This window comes from Mus caroli, unplaced genomic scaffold (genome assembly GCF_978045245.1).
Source record: "Mus caroli unplaced genomic scaffold, Mus_caroli_1 scaffold_6, whole genome shotgun sequence".
NCBI classification, from domain to species: Eukaryota; Metazoa; Chordata; class Mammalia; order Rodentia; family Muridae; genus Mus; species Mus caroli.
The window spans coordinates 101088749-101108834 of NW_028227261.1; the positions used below are offsets into that span (position 1 = coordinate 101088749).

General features: G+C 42.6%; 1 protein-coding gene across 1 annotated transcript in view; it reads right to left on the minus strand.

Annotated features, from left to right (window-relative positions):
- Slc44a1 (solute carrier family 44 member 1) overlaps positions 1 to 20086 on the minus strand; it is a 182246-nt gene that overhangs the window by 1115 nt on the left and 161045 nt on the right. The window lies entirely within an intron of this gene.

A 20086-nucleotide genomic window follows, 5' to 3' on the forward strand; every position in this document is an offset into this window, starting at 1 on the left:
ATCTATGAGCAAACTCCTTAACCTTTGTGCTTATATTTCCCTGAGGAAAGCAGAACTGAGAGAAATCTGAGTTAAACTCAAAGCTAAACTGACAAACCTGGGTTTATGGTGCCCTCAAAGACTCAAACCTGAATCTCAAATAAACATGTGGCCTTTTCAAGCCTGGAAATCAACTAGCAGAGGAGCAGTCCAGACCAAAAAAATGAGTGTGACCACAGTTCACCGGAGTCCGTCAGACAGGGAATGAGTAAATGCGCTGAAAAGAGGAAACCCACCAACCGTGCCGAAAAGAATGACCTTCTCCTTAGGGAATACTCATTGAAGGATGGGGGATGGGCGGGCCTAGCGGTGTGCACAAGATATTCAGAAAACAGATGCAAAAAGTGGAGTGTGTGTGTGTGGTTTATACATGTTGTGGTGTATGTGATGTTTTGAGTGTATTGACTGTGATGTGTGTGTGAAGGGGGTGTATGTGTTGTGTTGTGTGTGTTGTATGGTGTATGTGCATTGTCTATGTGGTGAGTGTGTATATCTGTAGTGTGTGTATGAGGGTGTACATATACATACATACATATATGTATATGTATATGTATATATATATATGTATATATATATGTGGGTAAAGAGCGATCCTGCGGGTGGAGAAATGGTTCGCAGAAGGCACAGTAAGTGACATTGGGAAACATGGTGTTCTGTGTCTCATTCTTATTCTTAGTCTCACTCTACAAGTTTGAGATAATTTCTGGCAGTACTTAGGGTTGGGCATGTGATTCTGGTGGAATGCTGGCCTAGCATATTCAAGAAATGGGGTTCTATCCATAGTGCTGGAGGAAAAAAGTCTTAAAAATCCATTAGGACAAATCAATGAAGGAGACCTAATTGAGAATTGTGGACTCAGCTTGACTCTTATGCAAGTTCAGGGTTAAGGGAGGACAAGCGGAAGTGAGAAGTTAGTCCTGACCTCAACATGCAGGGAGATTAGACTTGGATCAAGAAGACAGAAAATAGCTCTAAGATACAGCCATTTAACGGCGTCTAAGATCCCCAGATGCACTGGCCTCTCTACATCTCTATGCTAGCTAGGCTCTGCTTCTCACCAGGTCCTGACCCAGGCAGCGGGAAGCACCACCAACAACATCACTGATTCACTTGGGGGTTGCAGTCTGGAGATGGCAGTGTCCCATTCTGGTGGCTGCCTTTTTGCTCATGCGTCCATCTCAGATGTCTTCCCACTTTCAATGTTTTTAGCAAATGAAAAATCAAATAACACCTGGAGCACTGCTTCTACAACCCCAGTTACTCTCCCAAGAAACTGCAGGGCTCCTTGTGTCCTCCAGCACCTCCTCTAAGCTTTCTGTTCATGGGTCCCATGCTCGTGGTCTTCTAGGTTGGGACGCACAGCTTCAATGTTCCTGATCTTTTCCTACTGCTGAGAGTAACGCTTCCTATAATTAGACTGACATCCAATACTGATGGTGTTTAGTTAAGGTCACAGAGCACAGACAGTAGGCTTAGCTAAACCTGTGATTTGTCTAAGATTGAGAAAAGACTATTTTACTAATATTTTAAGTTTAAACTTTTATTTTAGAAGTTTTAAGAATATATTTTTTAAAATTCATAAAAGTAATGAAGTATTCTCATTACTTGTCACCTAATCTCTCCATTGTCACATCTCAGAACTCTGTGGCACATTTGTCACAACTCCTGAGCCAGCACTGAGAGATAGCTACTAACTGCACAGCATACTTTATTCAGACCCATTCATTTTCCTAATATCCCTTTCTAGTCCCAGAGCCTATCCAGGAAACTATATCACGTACAGATCGCCTTCTTTATATTTAAACTAATTAAAAAGCCATATACCACCCTTAAAAATACTATATCATCTGATTGTGATTTGATGACACTTGGATGTTATCTTTCCCATATCCTTAAACATGAAAAAATTTCTAACATAGTCTAGTTCTTCCCAAGGATGAATGAGAACACACACACTCCTAAGGTACCAGTTCTGCTGGAATGCAGACCAACTTTTGACTGACACTCAAAGTCCAGGTCTCTATCTAATAATTAGCTGCCTGAGAAGGTTTTGTAGAATAATGTCTGCCTGTCTGTCTATCTATCTATCTATCTATCTATCTATCTATCTATCTATCTATCTATCTATTACTAGGTAGCTCAGGTTAACTATGAATTCACTATGTAGCCTAAGTTGGTTGCTAAATCTTGCTCTTCCTGGAATTATTTGAAAATTGAGAATTTGAAAGGGAACAAGGGGAGGGGAGGTAATATGGGAAGGTTTGGAGAGACTAAAAGTAAGGAGGAATTATGTAATATCTGGGCAAATTGGTATATGCCTTTAACCCCAATACTTGAGAGGCAGGAAAATGAAGAATTGGAGCCCCAAATATTGACAAGGCTATGGGTTATTGTGGTGGTTTGAATAGGTATGACCCCATAGACTCATGTGTTTGAATTCTTGGCTCATGGGGAATTGCACTATTAGGAGGTGTGGACTTGTTGGAATAGGTATGGCCTTGTTGGAGGAAGTATGTCACTGAGGGGGTGGGCTTTGAGGTATCCTACACTCAAGCTCTAACTTGTGTAAAATCCAGTCTCCTGCTGCCCTTGGATCTAGATGTAGAACTCTCAGCTTCTCCAGCACCATGTCTACCTGTACAATGAATGCTTCCCACCTTGATGATAATCGACTAAGCCTCTGAAACTCTAATTACATGCTTTTGTATTGTAAGAGTTGCCATGGTCATGGTGTCTCTTCACTGCAATGGAACTCCTAAGACAGTTACTCTAAAAAAACAAAAACAAAAACAAACAAACAAACAAAAAAACCCAACTGATGGTAAGGCCTTTCTGCTGAAGACAACACTCACTTATGTCATCAAATACAGAAAAGTCAAGCTGGTTGCCAAATAGAATCTTTCCTCCTACTGTCCACAGTCCTGGACGGTTCTCTGCATGACACTGGAGGGTCAGTATCACTGAGCTACAAATGCTACAACCTACAAGAAGGTAATATTGACACAAATGCTATGGGAATAACTATGTTTTTATTTTTCTGATTTGTTTTTGCTTTTTGTTTTTGTTTTTGTTTTGTTTTTTGTTTTTTGGTTTTTTTTTTTTTTTTGGGAGATGGGATTTCCCTGTCCAGCACTAGTTGTCCTCTCTGTAGACCAGGCTGGCTTCAAACTCAGACATCCATCTGCCTCTGCCTCCCAAGTGCTAGGAAAAAAAGGCTGTACCACCACTTCCTAGCTACTAACCACATTTTAAAAACTGAATTTAAGGCCCACTCCATAGGCTAGAAACCATACCTGACACTGTTAAAGCACCCAAGAACTTGAGACTAGATAGGTCATAGGCCCAGGGGAAAACCTATTACTATTATTTTTCTAAAGGAACAGAGCAACGAAGTGACTCCTATGACATATGCTATAGCTATAGTGCCTCATTCATCTCTCCCCAGATAAGCTTCTTGCAGTAGATGGGACTCAACAGAGACCCAGAACTAGACAGTGTGCAGAGAGTGAGAGACTTTGGAGCACTCAGTCCTAAATGGGATGCCTTTACCAAACCCCTTCTCTCGGGGCTCAGGAAACTCTGCAGAAGAGTAAGTGGTAAGATTATATGAGCCACAGAGGATGGGTGACTACAAGCAAATAGCATCTACCAGACACACATGAACTCACAGGTCCTGTGGCAGCACCCACAGGTTCCTGTGCAGATTAAAGCTAGACAAGGGGGAAGTGGGCGTGGGCTCCCACCCCTAAACCAGAAGCTATTCACAATGATACCTGCTGAGAAAGAGAAAACCAGCTTTGTCCAATGGAGTGGGGCTGGATTGTCAATCAAACCCCAGGGCAAGTCCTCGCCCAAGAGTAGTTAACCAACACAAAATGAACCCCATTTGTGTGTGTTTGGGGTGGGGGTGGCTTTTGTTTTATTTGACTTTTTTGTCTCACTTTTTTGTTTGTCTTGATTTTCATTTTGTGGACTTTTTTAAAAGAAGAAGAGAAAACATAAAATTGGTTGGGAAGGGGAGTTGGGAGGATCTGGGAGGAGTTGGGGGAGGGGAAGGAAAACATGATTAGAACACATTAAAAATTGATTTTTTAAAAAATACATTGTATAAAAATTTTGATTAAATAAATGAGAGAGGGAAAAGCTAATTGAGAACTAAATAAGGCATGGGGCCACATGCCTTGAATCCAAGCACTCTGGAGAGGCTGGTCTCTGTGAGTCTAAGGCTAGCCTGTCCTACATAGTGAGTTTCAAATCAGCCAGGGCTACATAGTAAGAGTGACCCTGTCTAAAAAAAGAAAAACGAAAAGAAAAAGGAGGTCATCCCGAGCTCTGTAGTGAGTTCAAGGTCGGTTACACAGAATGTATCGAAAGGGAATTTTCACCAACCTGAGAGGAAAGTACCTCAGAATGTCACTACTCATATTGCTTCCTCTCACTAAAGTGGCTTTTTAAAAACCCTGATATCAACTGCTCTGGATTCTGCCAGCGACTTTCATCTGATCCAGTGATGGAGGAACAGCCTATGTACCCTGCTCAGAGGCGGCTGAGCAGCAGGCAAGGCTGGTCCTATACTGTGTCAACAGCAGGTATAACTACCTGAAATATGAGTTCTTTAGCTTCCCCCTATGGGCAGATCCACATTTCTCCTGGCACCTTCAACTTTCCCTGACTGACTGGAATAGAAAGAACAAGTTCCCCACCAGCAGCCTGGTTTTTCTTTTCTTTTTCTTTTCTGTCAGCAGCGAGCAATCTTTCTCCCCCACCTCTTGCAGAAGAAAAACAATATGCCTGTTTTTCTTTTTAAGTTTATTTATATTCCAGACTTTGCCCCCTCATTCCCGGGCCCTCTCCCACAGTTCCTCATCCCATTTCCCCTCCCCCTTGCCACTGAGAGAGTGCCCCCTATCCCCCTTCCCTGGGGCATCAAGTCTCTACAGGATTAGACTCATCCTCTCCTCCCACTGAGGCCAGAGCAGGCAGGCCTCTGCTATATTGTGGTGTGGGCAGCCTCGGACAATATGCCTGATTTTAAGAACTTGAGTTTAAATATAATACATTAGTCTGCTGCAGAGGAGATAAAGGTTTCAGCGCTGAGGTGTGATTCAGTTCTTAGAATGCCTTTCCTGACATGCAGGTAGCCTGATTCAATCCCAGAACCACATAAACTAGGAATAGTGACACCTGTCTGCAGTTCCAGCAAGAAGAGGAGGAGGAGGAGCAGCAGCAGCAGCAGCAGCAGCAGCAGCAGCAGTAGCAGCAGCAGCAGCAGCAGTTTAAGGTCACCATTGGCTACACAGCAAGTAGGAGACCAGCCTGGGCTACATGGGACCCTGTTTTCTAGCCTGGGCTACATGAGACCCCATTTTTAAAACAAAGAAGGTTTCACTTGACTAAGTTCTATATCAGGCCTGGAGGTGTGTATGATTAGTACAAGCATTCAGGAGATTTGAGACAAACAGGCCAAGGGCTGGTGGCCTGGGCTGCTGAGTGAAACCGTCTAAAAACAAAACAAGGACAAAGGCGTTTTAAAATGAAGGCAACTTTTCCCAGATGAAACATTTGCTTTAAAGTAGAATCTGAACAATTTTACTAATCCCGTATTTTATTCTTCCTTTGTCTGAATTCCCCCATAGAAAATTAAAGACCTTTACCAAAGAGAAACACAATTGTAGTTTAACCACCCTAGCACATTTTATTTTCAAGTTTATGACTTCCCTTTCTGCACATGTGTGTAGGGAGATCGATGTACATGATCAGGTGCATATACAAATGTGTGTACCTGAAAGTGAGGTCGGAGGCTGAGAGTGTTGGTTGTCTGCTTTGGGTGATCTCCACTTTAGCTCCTGAGAGAAGGTCTCTCCCCAAAGCAGAAGCTCACCAGCACACCCCTGGGATCCTCCTGCCTCCATCACAGCAGCACCTGGGTGACAAGCGTGCACTGCCCAGAGCCTTTCTAGTATGTTCTGGAATCAACTTAGGGTCTCATGCCTGAGTGGCCAGCACTTGGTCCTTATGCTCTAGCCTCCATCTCCCCCCGACCCCGGCCCCCGCCCCCCTGCTCTGGGATCACGGGCATGCGCCATGACTGACTCAGGCATGCGCTCTGTTCTTTTTGCCTCTCATTATGTTACAGACATACCCCACTTCTACAGTGCGATATATTTCGTTATGTATCTAATGAAGTAGCTGTAAAATCCTTATTTAAGCAAATTAGCATGTGCATGAAGGCAAAGGTATGTATCTATTTTGTTTCTACTGTACCTCCAGAACTTATAACGGTGCCGGCAAGAAGCACATATTCAGAATACAGTAGTTTGATAAAAAATAAGTTTAAAAGTAAGTGGCTCCAAGTTCTTATTCTCGTTTATTGTTTATGACACGTATTTCCGTGTTTTAATTTTTTTCAAAGTTCTCAGTGTAGTTCAAACTGGCCTTGAACTTGTGACCCTCCTACACCCAAGTGCTGAGGTTATGCGCTTGTAGCACCACACTTCAGCTTTCTCTTAGGTAGTTGTTTTCTCCTCTTACTCAACCATCTTTAAATAAAGGTGGCTTTTATGATTATTTTGAATAAAGGAGAGAGAGGGTGAAGGTCTTTCTTTGATTATGATCTTGGAATGACTGGTGTGATGGCCTAAAAGTCCCAAGCATGTCTGAACTGGTGTTGTCCGACCCTCACAGAGCTCCCAAAGATAGAATTCTGCAGTGCAAACTCCTAATTCTGAAGTCATTTTCTCATCTCTCTTTCTATCTCTGTCTCTCCCCCCTCCCTTTCTCCTCCCCCTATCCACATCTTACCCCACAACCCACATTGTGCATTGGTTTAGTGTTGAAGGCCTTGGAATCACCCCTTCTTCCCCCCCTCCCCGCCCCACTGTCTTCCAAGTTTCAGTCTTGCTTTCTAAAAGACATCCTCAAATTCATCACAACCTACACACATTACTAGGATTTGCATCTTTCTTCTATTTTCAGTTTCTAAGCTTTGTCCTAGAGACCTAGAGAATAATCACCCAGACTGCCATTTGTTGTATGAAAACCTGCATGCTAGAATCTTATTCAAAGTCAGCTATAGCTCATTCTATCCCCACTTCTGTGTAGCACTATAGTGTGTCAATGTATGACAATCCTACTGTTTTGGACACTGGAGTTGTTTACAATGTGAGGGTATTGCAAATAATCCTTCTATAACCATCGTGGGGGCCTTGTTTGATTTGCTTTTTTGAGCACCTCTCTATGGAGCCTCAACCCATGATCCTTCTACCTCAGTCACCCTCGTGCTGGCATCACAAGGCTTTCAGCATCACTCCTCCATCCCATGAGCATTCCTGAGCAAGTCACTTGGTGCACAGATGCGTGGGTCTTTCCGTTCCTAGGAGGGAAACTGTTGGATCTGTATTTATTTCCAACCTTAATGAATAGAAGGAAACAGTTTCCAGCAAGTTTCTGTTGACTTTCCCACACGTTATATGCAGGAGTTCTAGTTTCTTCAAAACCAAGTCAATGTTTTATTTTTTAACATTAGGGGCAGCATATCTCAGATAGCGTTAGTATATATGTCTCCAGATGTCACCAATAAGATGGTTAATGGCTCTCCTGATTTAAATGGGTGGAAATCATGGGCAGGTGGAAGTTCCTCACTACTGGTCTCTAGAAGTTTATGTCTTCCTCAGTGTTTGGCCACACCAGTCCATCCTAGCAGTTGGCAGATGTACAGGGCAGCAAGCAGCAATCTGTCACAGCCCAGTGAAGGCCTCAGACAAGGGGACCCTGGGTCCTTGTCAGTGGCCTGTGTTATGCCTCCCAGCTTGGTCTGAGTCTCTTGGCTGTGAGTGAGCTCTGTGGAGTCCAGAGTTGCGGGTTCTCTCCTCTCGCTCCTCACAGCTCTGTCTCAGCTTCTTGTCTGTTTCACTCTCTTCCTTCCTTCCCACCGTGGCTGCTCTCTGCTCCATCAGTTGTCAATGGCTACTGCTGAGCAGCTGCTTCACAGCTTCTACCTTGTGGTCTTTTCTACAGTCAAGCAGATTCTAAGATGGGAACTGGATACTGACCACAAGTAGGGTCATTCGAATCCAATACTGAGTATTGGAAACGGTGCCAGCTGCTGGGATGGTTTGAGAGGCCAACTATCATGGAGTTGTAGACAAGATCACAAGTGTGCTGTACTGGGCAGTACCAGCTTCCCTCTGCTCCCCTGGGACTATTTAGCCATCAGTCTGCTGCAGAGCAGTGCACAGGGCAACTGTCAGAAGGAGGTGAGCAACCTCCAAGTACAGATTCATGCTATGATCCAGAAAGGAGCAAGCCACCCCTGGGATTAGTGCTGCAACCTGAGCTGAGAACGTGTTCATATCAGGCATGTGGATAGTATACAGAGTACCCACTGGGATTGGTTGGTGCCTATGAGATCAAGATACCAATACCCTCCCAACCCAGGCCCAGTCTCTCTGCAATCTTTTCAACTTAGCCTAAAGTATTGAAAGTAGGCAAGACAAAGACCACTGGAGAAAAGCCTTCCTAGCACCTCATGTCACAACATTAGAGGAGGCATCACAGTAGAGTGTTCCCAAGTGTACTGGCTAGTTTTGTGTCAACTTGACACAGCTGGAGTTATTACAGAGAAAGGAGCTTCAGTTGAGGAAATGCCTCCATGAGATCCAACTGTCAGGCATTTTCTCAATTAGTGATCAAGGGGGAAAGGCCCCTTGTGGGTGGGACCATCTCTGGGCTGGTAGTCTTGGGTTCTATAAGAGAGCAGGCTGAGCAAGCCAGAGGAGGCAAGCCAGTAAAGAACATCCCTCCATGGCCTCTGCATCAGCTCCTGCTTTCTGATCTGCTTGAGTTCCAGTCTTGACTTCCTTTGGTGATGAACAGCAGTATGGAAGTGTAAGCTGAATTAAACCCTTTCCTCCCCAACTTGCTTCTTGGTCATGATGTTTGTGCAGGAATAGAAAGACACCAAGCCTACTCCCTAGTAAATTCAAGCAGCCTGCTCATATAGCCACAGAAGGGACTAAGGCCTTGCCACCCATCATCATAATTGCTCTACCAGGGAAAGTGCTTCCCTTCTGGTACTTAGACATCATCATTGTAAATGCCTGGTGTTGTGCATATTTTTGGCTGCCTGCTTTGTGCTCTCAGCCTTTTTGTCAAGCAAGTTTGAGTAGCAAGAGAGGGTCTGATAGATGATAATTATGGAGTCAAGTTGCCCCTCAGTGTCTTTGCCTAGTCACAGAAATGAATATTGGAGTGCATACCGAAGGTGCTGATCATTAAGAGTACTCTCCACCTTTAACACAATGTAGACACATTTTAAGGAAAAAAAAAAACCACTTTTTTTGAGATAAGGGTTCATATATCCTAGGTTATCATGTGTCATCCCACCCCTTTTAAACAGCGCTGGGGATTTAACTCTGGGCTTCATGCTTGTTAGACGGGGCACTCAGCAGACCAAGCTACCCCTTCAGCCCCTGATGTAAGAATTCTTAACACTGTCCAGTGCCCAGAGTTAGGCAGGTCCCCTTGCTGGTCTCCCTATGAAGGAAGCTACTAAGATCACTTTCTACACAATCTGGGGATGATTTCCCTTGATGAAGTGCCTGGTCAAAGCTTCTATCAATTTGGGTTCTCGTCTTTTTTCTTATCCAGCTGCACATATTCCCTATTCATCTTCAATGAGCCTTTTACCAAGGATACATTTTTTTCTAAGTATTTTCCTCTATGCTACCTCACTTTAATGATTTCTTTTAATAGATATCATTAGAAAGTTTAGTTTTTTCTTAATTAGATATTTTCTTCATTTACATTTCCAATGCTATCCCAAAAGTCCCTCATACCCTCCCCTCCCCCCACTCCCCTACCCACCCATTCCCACTTCTTGGCCCTGGTGTTCCCCTTGCATATAAAGTTTGCAAGACTGATGGGCCTCTCTTTTCAATGATGGCCGACTAGTCCATCTTCTGATACATATACAGCTAGAAACACGAGCTCTGGGGGGGGGGGTACTGGTTAGTTCATATTGTTGTTCCACCTATAGGGTTGCAGACCCCTTTAGCTCCTTGGGTACTTTCTCTAGCTCCTCCATTGGGGGCCCTGTGATCCATCCAATAGCTGACTGTGAGCATCCACTTCTGTGTTTGCTAGGCCCCGGCATAGCCTCACAAGAGACAGCTATATCAGGGTCCTTTCAGCAAAATCTTGCTAGTGTATGCAATGGTGTCAGCGTTTGGAGGCTGATTATGGGATGGATCCCTGGGTATGGCAGTCTCTAGATGGTCCATCCTTTCGTCTCAGCTCCAAACTTTGTCTCTGTAACTCCTCAAAAGTAATCTACAGATTCAATGCAATCCCCATCAAAATTCCAACTCAATTCTTCAATGAATTAGAAAGGGCAATTTGCAAATTCATCCGAAATAACAAAAAATCTAGGATAGCAAAAACTCTTCTCAATGATAAAAGAACCTCTGGTGGAATCACCATGCCTGACCTCAAGCTATACTACAGAGCAATTGTGATAAAAACTGCATGGTACTGGTATAGCGACAGACAAGTGGACCAATGGAACAGAATTGAAGACCCAGAAATAAACCCACACACCTATGGTCACTTGATCTTTGACAAGGGAGCTAAAACCATCCAGTGGTAAAAAGACAGCATTTTCAACAAATGGTGCTGGCACAACTGGCGGTTATCATGTTGAAGAATGCGAATTGATCCATTCCTATCTCCTTGTACTAAGGTCAAATCTAAGTGGATCACGGAACTACACATAAAACCAGAGACAGTGAAAATTATAGAGAAGAAAGTGGGGAAAAGCCTCGAAGATATGGGCACAGGGGAAAAATTCCTGAATAGAACAGCAATGGCTTGTGCTATAAGATCCAGAATCGACAAATGGGACCTCATAAAATTGCAAAGCTTCTGTAAGGCAAAAGACACCGACAATAAGACAAAAAGGCCACCAACAGATTGGGAAAGGATCTTTACCTATCCTAAATCAGATAGGGGACTAATATCCAATATATTTAAAGAACTCAAGAAGGTGAACTCCCCTCTCCGGTCAGAAAAGTGCCGGGGTAGCTAGGGAGCAGGGTCGGCTGACGCTCGCCAGCTACCCATAACACCCGCCACAGGATCTTAAGACTTCTGGTGAGTGGAACACAGCTTCTGCTCCAATCCAATTGCGCGCGGGACCTGAGACTGCATTAGTTAGGGAAGCAGAAAACCCGGCCTGAGTAGGTCCACAGGCCTCTTCCGGCCGGACCAGCACCAGGGTAGCTAGAGCGCAGGGTCGGCTGACACCCGCCAGCTACCCAGGACCCCCGCCACAGGATTTTGAGACTGCTGGTGAGTGGAACACAGCTTCTGCTCCAGTCCAATCACGCGGGACCTGAGACTACTTTGGTTGGGGAGGCAGAAATCCGCCCTCAGTAGGGCCACAAGCCTCTCCGGTCAGAAAAGCGCCGGGGTAGCTAGGGCGCAGGGTCGGCTGACACTCGCCAGCTACCCACAACACCCGCCACAGGATCTTAAGACTTCTGGTGAGTGGAACACAGCTTCTGCTCCAATCCAATTGCGCGCGGGACCTGAGACTGCATTAGTTAGGGAAGCAGAAAACCCGGCCTGAGTAGGACCACAGGCCTCTTCCGACCTGAATAGGACCACAGGCCTCTTCCAGCCGGACCAGCACCGGGGTACCTAGAGCGCAGGGTCGGCTGACACCCGCCAGCTACCCAGGACCCCAGCCACAGGATTTTGAGACTGCTGGTGAGTGGAACACAGCTTCTGCTCCAATCTTTAAATAGTGACAACGACAACAACTAACCCAAGAGATTACCAGATGGCGAAAGGTAAACGTAATAATCTTTCTAACAGAAACCAAGACCACTCACCATCATCAGAACCCAGCACTCCCACTTCGCCCAGTCCAGGGCACCCCAACACACCGGAAAAGCTAGACACGGATCTAAAAGCATATCTCATGATGATGGTAGAGGACTTCAAGAAGGACTTTAATAACACACTTAAAGAAATACAAAGGAACACTGGTAAACAGGTAGAAGACAGTAAAGAGGAAGCACAAAAATCCCTTAAAGAATTGCAGGAGAACACTGCTAAAGAGTTACAAATCCTTAAAGAAAAACAGGATAACATAATCAAACGGGTAGAAGTCCTTACAGAAAAACAGGAAAACACATCCAAACAGATGATGGAATTGAACAAAACCATATTAGACCTAAAAAGGGAAGTAGACACAATAAAGAAAACCCAAAATGAGGCAACACTGGAGATAGAAACCCTAGGAAAGAAATCTGGAACCATAGATACGAGCATCAGCAACAGAATACAAGAGATGGAAGAGAGAATCTCAGGTGCAGAAGATTCCATAGAGAACATCAGTACAACAATCAAGGAAAATGTAAAATGCAAAAAGATCCTAACTCAAAACATCCAAGAAATACAGGACACAATGAGAAGACCAAACCTACGGATAATAGGAGTGGATGAGAATGAAGATTTTCAACTCAAAGGACCAGCAAACATATTCAACAAAATTATAGAAGAAAACTTCCCAAATCTAAAGAAAGAGATGCCCATGAACATACAAGAAGCCTACAGAACTCGAAATAAACTGGACCAGAAAAGAAATACCTCCCGACACATAATAATCAGAACAACAAATGCTCTAAATAAAGACAGAATACTAAAAGCAGTAAGAGAAAAAGGCCAAGTAACATATAAAGGCAAGCCTATCAGAATTACACCAGATTTCTCACCAGAGACTATGAAAGCCAGAAGATCCTGGACGGATATTATACAGACACTAAAAGAACACAAACTCCAGCCCAGGCTACTATACCCAGCCAAACTCTCAATTAACATAGATGGAGAAACCAAAGTATTCCACGACAAAACCAAATTCACACATTATCTCGCCACGAATCCAGCCCTTCAAAGGATAATAACAGAAAAAAACCAATACAAGGACAGGAACCACGCCCTAGAAACAAGAAGGTAATCCCTCAACAAACCTAAAAGAAGACAGCCACAAGAACAGAATGCCAACTTTAACAACAAAAATAACAGGAAACAACAATTACTTTTCCTTAATATCTCTTAATATCAATGGACTCAGCTCCCCGATAAAAAGACATAGACTAACAAACTGGCTACACAAACAAGACCCAACATTTTGCTGCTTACAGGAAACTCATCTCAGAGAAAAAGATAGACACTACCTCAGAATGAAAGGCTGGAAAACAATTTTCCAAGCAAATGGTATGAAGAAACAAGCTGGAGTAGCCATTCTAATATCTGATAAGATTGACTTCCAACCCAAAGTCATTAAAAAAGACAGGGAGGGACACTTCATACTCATCAAAGATAAAATCCTCCAAGAGGAACTATCAATCCTGAATATCTATGCTCCAAATACAAAGGCAGCCACATTCATTAAAGAAACTTTAGTAAATCTCACAGCACACATTGCACCTCATACAATAATAGTGGGAGACTTCAACACACCACTTTCACCAATGGACAGATCATGGAAACAGAAACTAAACAGGGACACAGTGAAACTAACAGAAATTATGAATCAAATGGATCTGGCAGATATCTACAGAACATTCTATCCTAAAACAAAAGGATATACCTTCTTTTCAGCACCTCATGGTACCTTCTCCAAAATTGACCACATAATTGGTCACAAAGCAGGCCTCAACAGATATAAAAATATTGAAATTGTCCCATGCATCCTATCAGATCACCATGGACTAAGGCTGATCTTCAATAACAAAATAAATAATAGAAAGCCAACCTTCACGTGGAAACTGAACAACACTCTTCTCAATGATACCTTGGTCAAGGAAGGAATAAAGAAAGAAATTAAGGACTTTTTAGAGTTCAATGAAAATGAAGCCACAACATACCCAAACTTATGGGACGCAATGAAAGCATTTCTAAGAGGAAAACTCATAGCTCTGAGTGCCTCCAAAAGGAAACTAGAGAGAGCACACATTAGCAGCTTGACAACATACCTAAAAGCACTAGAACAAAAGGAAGCAAATTCGCCCAAGAGGAGTAGATGGCAGGAAATAATCAAACTCAGGGGCGAAATCAACCAAGTGGAAACAAGAAGAACTATTCAAAGAATCAATCAATCAAGGAGCTGGTTCTTTGAGAAAATCAACAAGATAGATAAACCCTTAGCCAGACTCACTAGAGGGCACAGGGAAAGCATCCTAATTAACAAAATCAGAAATGAAAAAGGAGACATAACAACAGATCCTGAAGACATCCAAAACACCATCAGATCCTTCTACCAAAGGCTATACTCAACAAAACTGGAGAACCTGGATGAAATGGAGAAGTTCCTAGACAGATACCAGGTACCAAAGTTGAATCAAGATCAGGTCAATGATCTAAACAGCCCTATATCCCCCAAAGAAATAGAAGCAGTCATTAATAGTCTCCCAACTAAAAAAAGCCCAGGACCAGATGGGTTTAGTGCAGAGTTCTATCAGACCTTCAAAGAAGATCTAATCCCAGTTCTTCACAAACTATTCCACAAAATAGAAACAGAAGGTACTCTACCCAACTCATTCTATGAAGCCACAATTACTCTGATACCTAAACCACAAAAAGACCCAACAAAGATAGAAAACTTCAGACCAATATCCCTTATGAATATTGATGCAAAAATCCTCAATAAAGTTCTTGCTAACCGAATCCAAGAACACATCAAAACAATCATCCAACCTGACCAAGTAGGTTTCATCCCAGGGATGCAGGGATGGTTCAATATACGGAAATCCATCAACGTAATCCAGTATATAAACAAACTCAAAGACAAAAACCACATGGTCATCTCGTTAGATGCGGAAAAAGCATTTGACAAGATCCAACACCCATTCATGATAAAAGTCTTGGAAAGATCAGGAATTCAAGGCCCATACCTAAACATGATAAAAGCAATCTACAGCAAACCAGTAGCCAACATCAAAGTAAATGGTGAGAAGCTTGAAGCAATCCCTCTAAAATCAGGGACTAGACAAAGCTGTCCACTTTCTCCATACCTATTCAACATTGTACTTGAAGTCCTAGCCAGAGCAATTCGACAACAAAAGGAGATCAAAGGGATACAAATTGGAAAAGATGAAGTCAAAATATCACTTTTTGCAGATGATATGAGAGTATATATAAGTGACCCTAAAAATTCCACCAGAGAACTCCTAAGCCTGATAAACAGCTTCGGTGAAGTAGCTGGATATAAAATTAACTCAAACAAATCAATGGCCTTTCTCTACACAAAGAATAAACAGGCTGAGAAAGAAATTAGGGAAACAACACCCTTCTCAATAGTCACAAATAATATAAAATATCTTGGCGTGACTCTAACTAAGGAAGTGAAAGATCTGTATAATAAAAACTTCAAGTCTCTGAAGAAAGAAATTATAGAAGATCTCAGAAGATGGAAAGATCTCCCATGCTCATGGATTGGCAGGATCAACATTGTAAAAATGGCTATCTTGCCAAAAGCAATCTACAGATTCAATGCAATCCCCATCAAAATTCCAAATCAATTCTTCAATGAATTAGAAAGTGCAATCTGCAAATTCATCTGGAATAACAAAAAACCTAGGATAGCAAAAACTCTTCTCAAGGATAAAAGAACCTCTGGTGGAATCACCATGCCGGACCTAAAGCTCTACTACAGAGCAATTGTGATAAAAACTGCATGGTACTGGTATAGTGACAGACAAATAGACCAATGGAATAGAATTGAAGACCCAGAAATGAACCCACACACCTACGGTCACTTGATCTTCGACAAGGGAGCTAAAAACATCCAGTGGAAGAAAGACAGCATTTTCAACAAATGGTGCTGGCACAACTGGTTGTTAACATGTAGAAGAATGCGAATCGATCCATTCCTATCTCCTTGTACTAAGGTCAAGTCTAAGTGGATCAAGGAACTTCACATAAAACCAGAGACACTGAAACTTATAGAGGAGAAAGTGGGGAAAAGACTTGAAGATATGGGCACAGGGGAAAAATTCTTGAATAGAACAGCAATGGCTTGTGCTGTAAGATCGAGAATTGACAAGTGGGACCTCATGAAACTGCAAAGCTTCTGCAAGGCAAAAGACACCATCAATAAGACAAAAAAACCACCAACAGATTGGGAAAGGATCTTCACCTATCCTAAATCAGATAAGGGACTAATGTCTAATATATATAAAGAACTCAAGAAGGTGGACTCCAGAAAGTCAAATAACCCCATTAAAAATGGGGCTCAGAACTGAACAAAGAATTCTCACCTGAGGAATACCGAATGGCAGAGAAACACCTGAAAAAATGTTCAACATCCTTAATCATCAGGGAAATGCAAATCAAAACAACCCTGAGATTCCACCTCACACCAGTCAGAATGGCTAAGATCAAAAATTCAGGTGACAGCAGATGCTGGCGAGGATGTGGAGAAAGAGGAACACTCCTCCATTGTTGGTGGGATTGCAAGCTTGTACAACCACTCTGGAAATCAGTCTGGCTGTTCCTCAGAAAATTGGACATAGTACTACCGGAGGATCCAGCAATACCTCTCCTGGGCATATATCCAGAAGATGTTCCAATGGGTAAGAAGGACACATGCTCCACTATGTTCATAGCAGCCCTATTTATAATAGCCAGAAGCTGGAAAGAACCCAGCTGTCCCTCAACAGAAGAATGGATACAGAAAATGTGGTACATTTATACAATGGAGTACTACTCAGCTATTAAAAAGAATGAATTTATGAAATTCCTAGGGAAATGGATGGATCAGAGGGCATCATCCTGAGTGAGGTAACCCAACCACAAAAGAACTCACATGATATGTACTCACTGATAAGTGGATATTAGCCCAAAACTTAGGATACCCAAGATACAAGATACAATTTGCAAAACACATGAAACTCAAGAAGAACGAAGACCAAAGTGTGGACACTTTGCCCCTTCTTAAAAAGTTAATTTTTAATTGTATCAAATTTAAGTCTCAAAGCAATTTCAAGAGAAAAACTTTGATCTAGAAGTCTACCTTTCTGATCTTGCATAAGATCGGGATGTATAAGACTTGGGTTCAGTAAACATCTGTTCCCGCCGGGCATGGTGGTACATGCCTTTAATCCCAGCACTCAGGAGGCAGAGGCAGGTGGATTTCTGAGTTCGAGGCAGCCTGGTCTACAAAGTGAGTTCCAGGACAGCCAGGGCTATACCGAGAAACCCTGTCTCAAAAAAAAACCAAAAAAAAAAAAAAAAAAAAAAAAACCTCAACAAAACAAAAAATCAGTTCCCAAATTCAGTATTGGGCCCCTTGTGCCACCGTCGTCAACACTGGACGTTGCCACAGACAAGGGATATCATAATACTCTATTGTCTTCAGCACCAGTAAACAGGAAGAGAGGTGAAGAGAGCGACCCAACCTTAGGTGTCTAGCCTCAAAAGACTGAAGGACAGCTTCCTAGCTATGAAATCAATGTCTTTATGCCCCCTTGCAACATTAGAGTCAGTGTGTTAATAATCTAATGTCATTAGAGGTAAGATTCTGTAGCCCTGTAGATGTCCCCTTCAACCAAGCAGATCAACCAGGCATTGTATGGTACACAAAGAATAAGGCTTACCACCTTTAACAAGGAGTGGCCTGGAGAGCTAATTGGCATATTAGCTAATTAGTTACAAAGAAAAATACTGAAAATCAACTGTTTAAAAACCAGAGCCAACTGTCTTGACTTTTAACTAGTTAACAATTCTACTGTTACCTTGATGTTGTTGATAATTTGCCGCAGTTTATGCTAGGTGCATGCTAGGAAGTAAACCCCTTCTAATTCAAGCTGCTTTACAGTATGCACCAGAACAGGCCTTGATAAACACGTTTCAGATGCATTTGAAGGTGCTGAGGTGCACACAGACAGTTACACATATCTGGGATTCAAATTCTTTCAGCTGAGCTAAGCATCTGGGCTTTATCTGTCCATCTGTCTCATGGATCCTGTTGAAGATAACCTGAAACTATAATCCTTGCTGTGCAAACATCCTTCTTGTGACCGTTACATCTCAGTAGAGGATGTCAGTCACCTACTCAGGACAGCTGACAGTAAGAAGCATGGGCACCACTCGACTCTGGGTAGTCTCTGGAGAATAAAACCTACTCACTCCACTGCATCGTATGGGTAGACCAACCTGGAAACATGAAGAAGGGTGAGACTGCTGTGAACCTAGCAATGTAGCCATAGAGCCATTTGACTTTGACTATGACAGGGTGCCAAGAACCATTCAACGGAGACAAGAATACTCTTTCAACAGAGAGTGACAGAACAGCTGGACCTCTATGTGGGAAAGAAGACAGCTGGATATCTGCCTCCTATGCCCCAAACAGAAGCTAACTCAAACAGATTAAAGATGAAAACGTGAATAAAATTGTAAATTCTCAGATGAAAACTTAGAGCCAAATCTTCATGACTTTGGATTGGGTGAAATATTTGTTTATTTATGAAACAACAATGTACAAGAAACCAGGGAAATGATAAGTTATTTGACTTTATCAAAATTAAAGATGTGTATGCTTCAAAGAACATTATAAAAGGGTAAAAATATAGTCCACAGATTGAGAGGATGTGTCTGAAAAGGGTCTAGTGTTCAGAATATCCAAATAATAAACAAACAAATAACCACCCCCCACACACACTCAGTAAGAACACAACTACAGTCACCTGGGAAGAGGGACCCTCACTTGAGGAATTGCCTCCATCAGATTGGCCTGGGGCATTTGATGGGGGCAGTTCTTGGTTAGTGACTGAGGTGGTAAGGCCCAAAACAACAAAATCAGCCTGGGTATGGAATTAAACAGCATTCTCAAAAGGAGAGCAAAGCACCAAGATCTCTCTCTCTCTCTCTCTCTCTCTCTCTCTCTCTCTCTCTCTCTCTCTCTCTCTCTCTCTCTTTCTTTCTTTCTTTCTTTCTTAATTCAACATCTGTAGCCATTATGGAAATTAAAACTGCTTAAAAATCTGATGTTATCCCAGTCAGAATGACAAAGATTAAAACAAAAAGACAACAAATGCAAGCATGGGGGTGGGGAAAGGAGAATGTTTACTACACTGTTGGGGGAAATGACAATGGGTGTAGCTACTATGGAACCCATCATTCCTCAAAAACCTAGAAATAGACCCACCTATACCACTCCTGGGTGTATTCCTAAAGGGTCCCAGATCCTGCTATAGAGATCCCTGCTCATCCATGCTCGCTGCTGCCCTATTCACAAGTGCAAGGAAGTGGAAACAACCTAGATGGCCATCAGTGGATGGACAGGTCATGAATATATGGCTCATATATACACTGAAATATTAGTCACCTGCAAATGAAATTTTCCATAATAACTGGATGGAGTGTGTAAATGGAAGAGGAGGAGGGAGAGGAGGAGGGAAAGGAGGAGGAAGAGGGAGGTAATGACTATATTCTGTCATCACAATTCAATGACACTACTTTAAAATTATTTTTATACTCATCCAATTACATCTTTATTATTGTAATTCTTATGTTTATGACATAAATGAACAAAACAATTTCTTTAACCTGTTCATTTACTTATGCATAGCTGTTTATTTGTCCCCCAACTTGTCCACGTAGGATTCTGTGAAGAAAGGGTGCCTGTGCACTCAGCTTCTGGTGAGTAACTAGTCTTTGGCAAACTGTCTGCTCTCCTCGCTTCTGTGTTCTCATGTATAAACTGGGAAGAATGGCAGTTCCACACGAGTATGTGAGTGACGTGTTTGAAGACACGGAGTGTGGCCAACTCATGGAATGGGTTCAAGAACTAGCACTCAGTGTCATGTGGTTGTTGTTAGTCTTAAAGGTGGGAAATGACTTAGGAAGCAAAGCAGCAAGGCACTGAAAATGTCCAGGCAGAGACCTTCACACCATCCCCATCAGGGGAATTGTTTAAGTACAATATTCAAAAATAGCTATAAAAATACATTGCTTTCTCTGGAATTAAAGTGGGTATCAATGT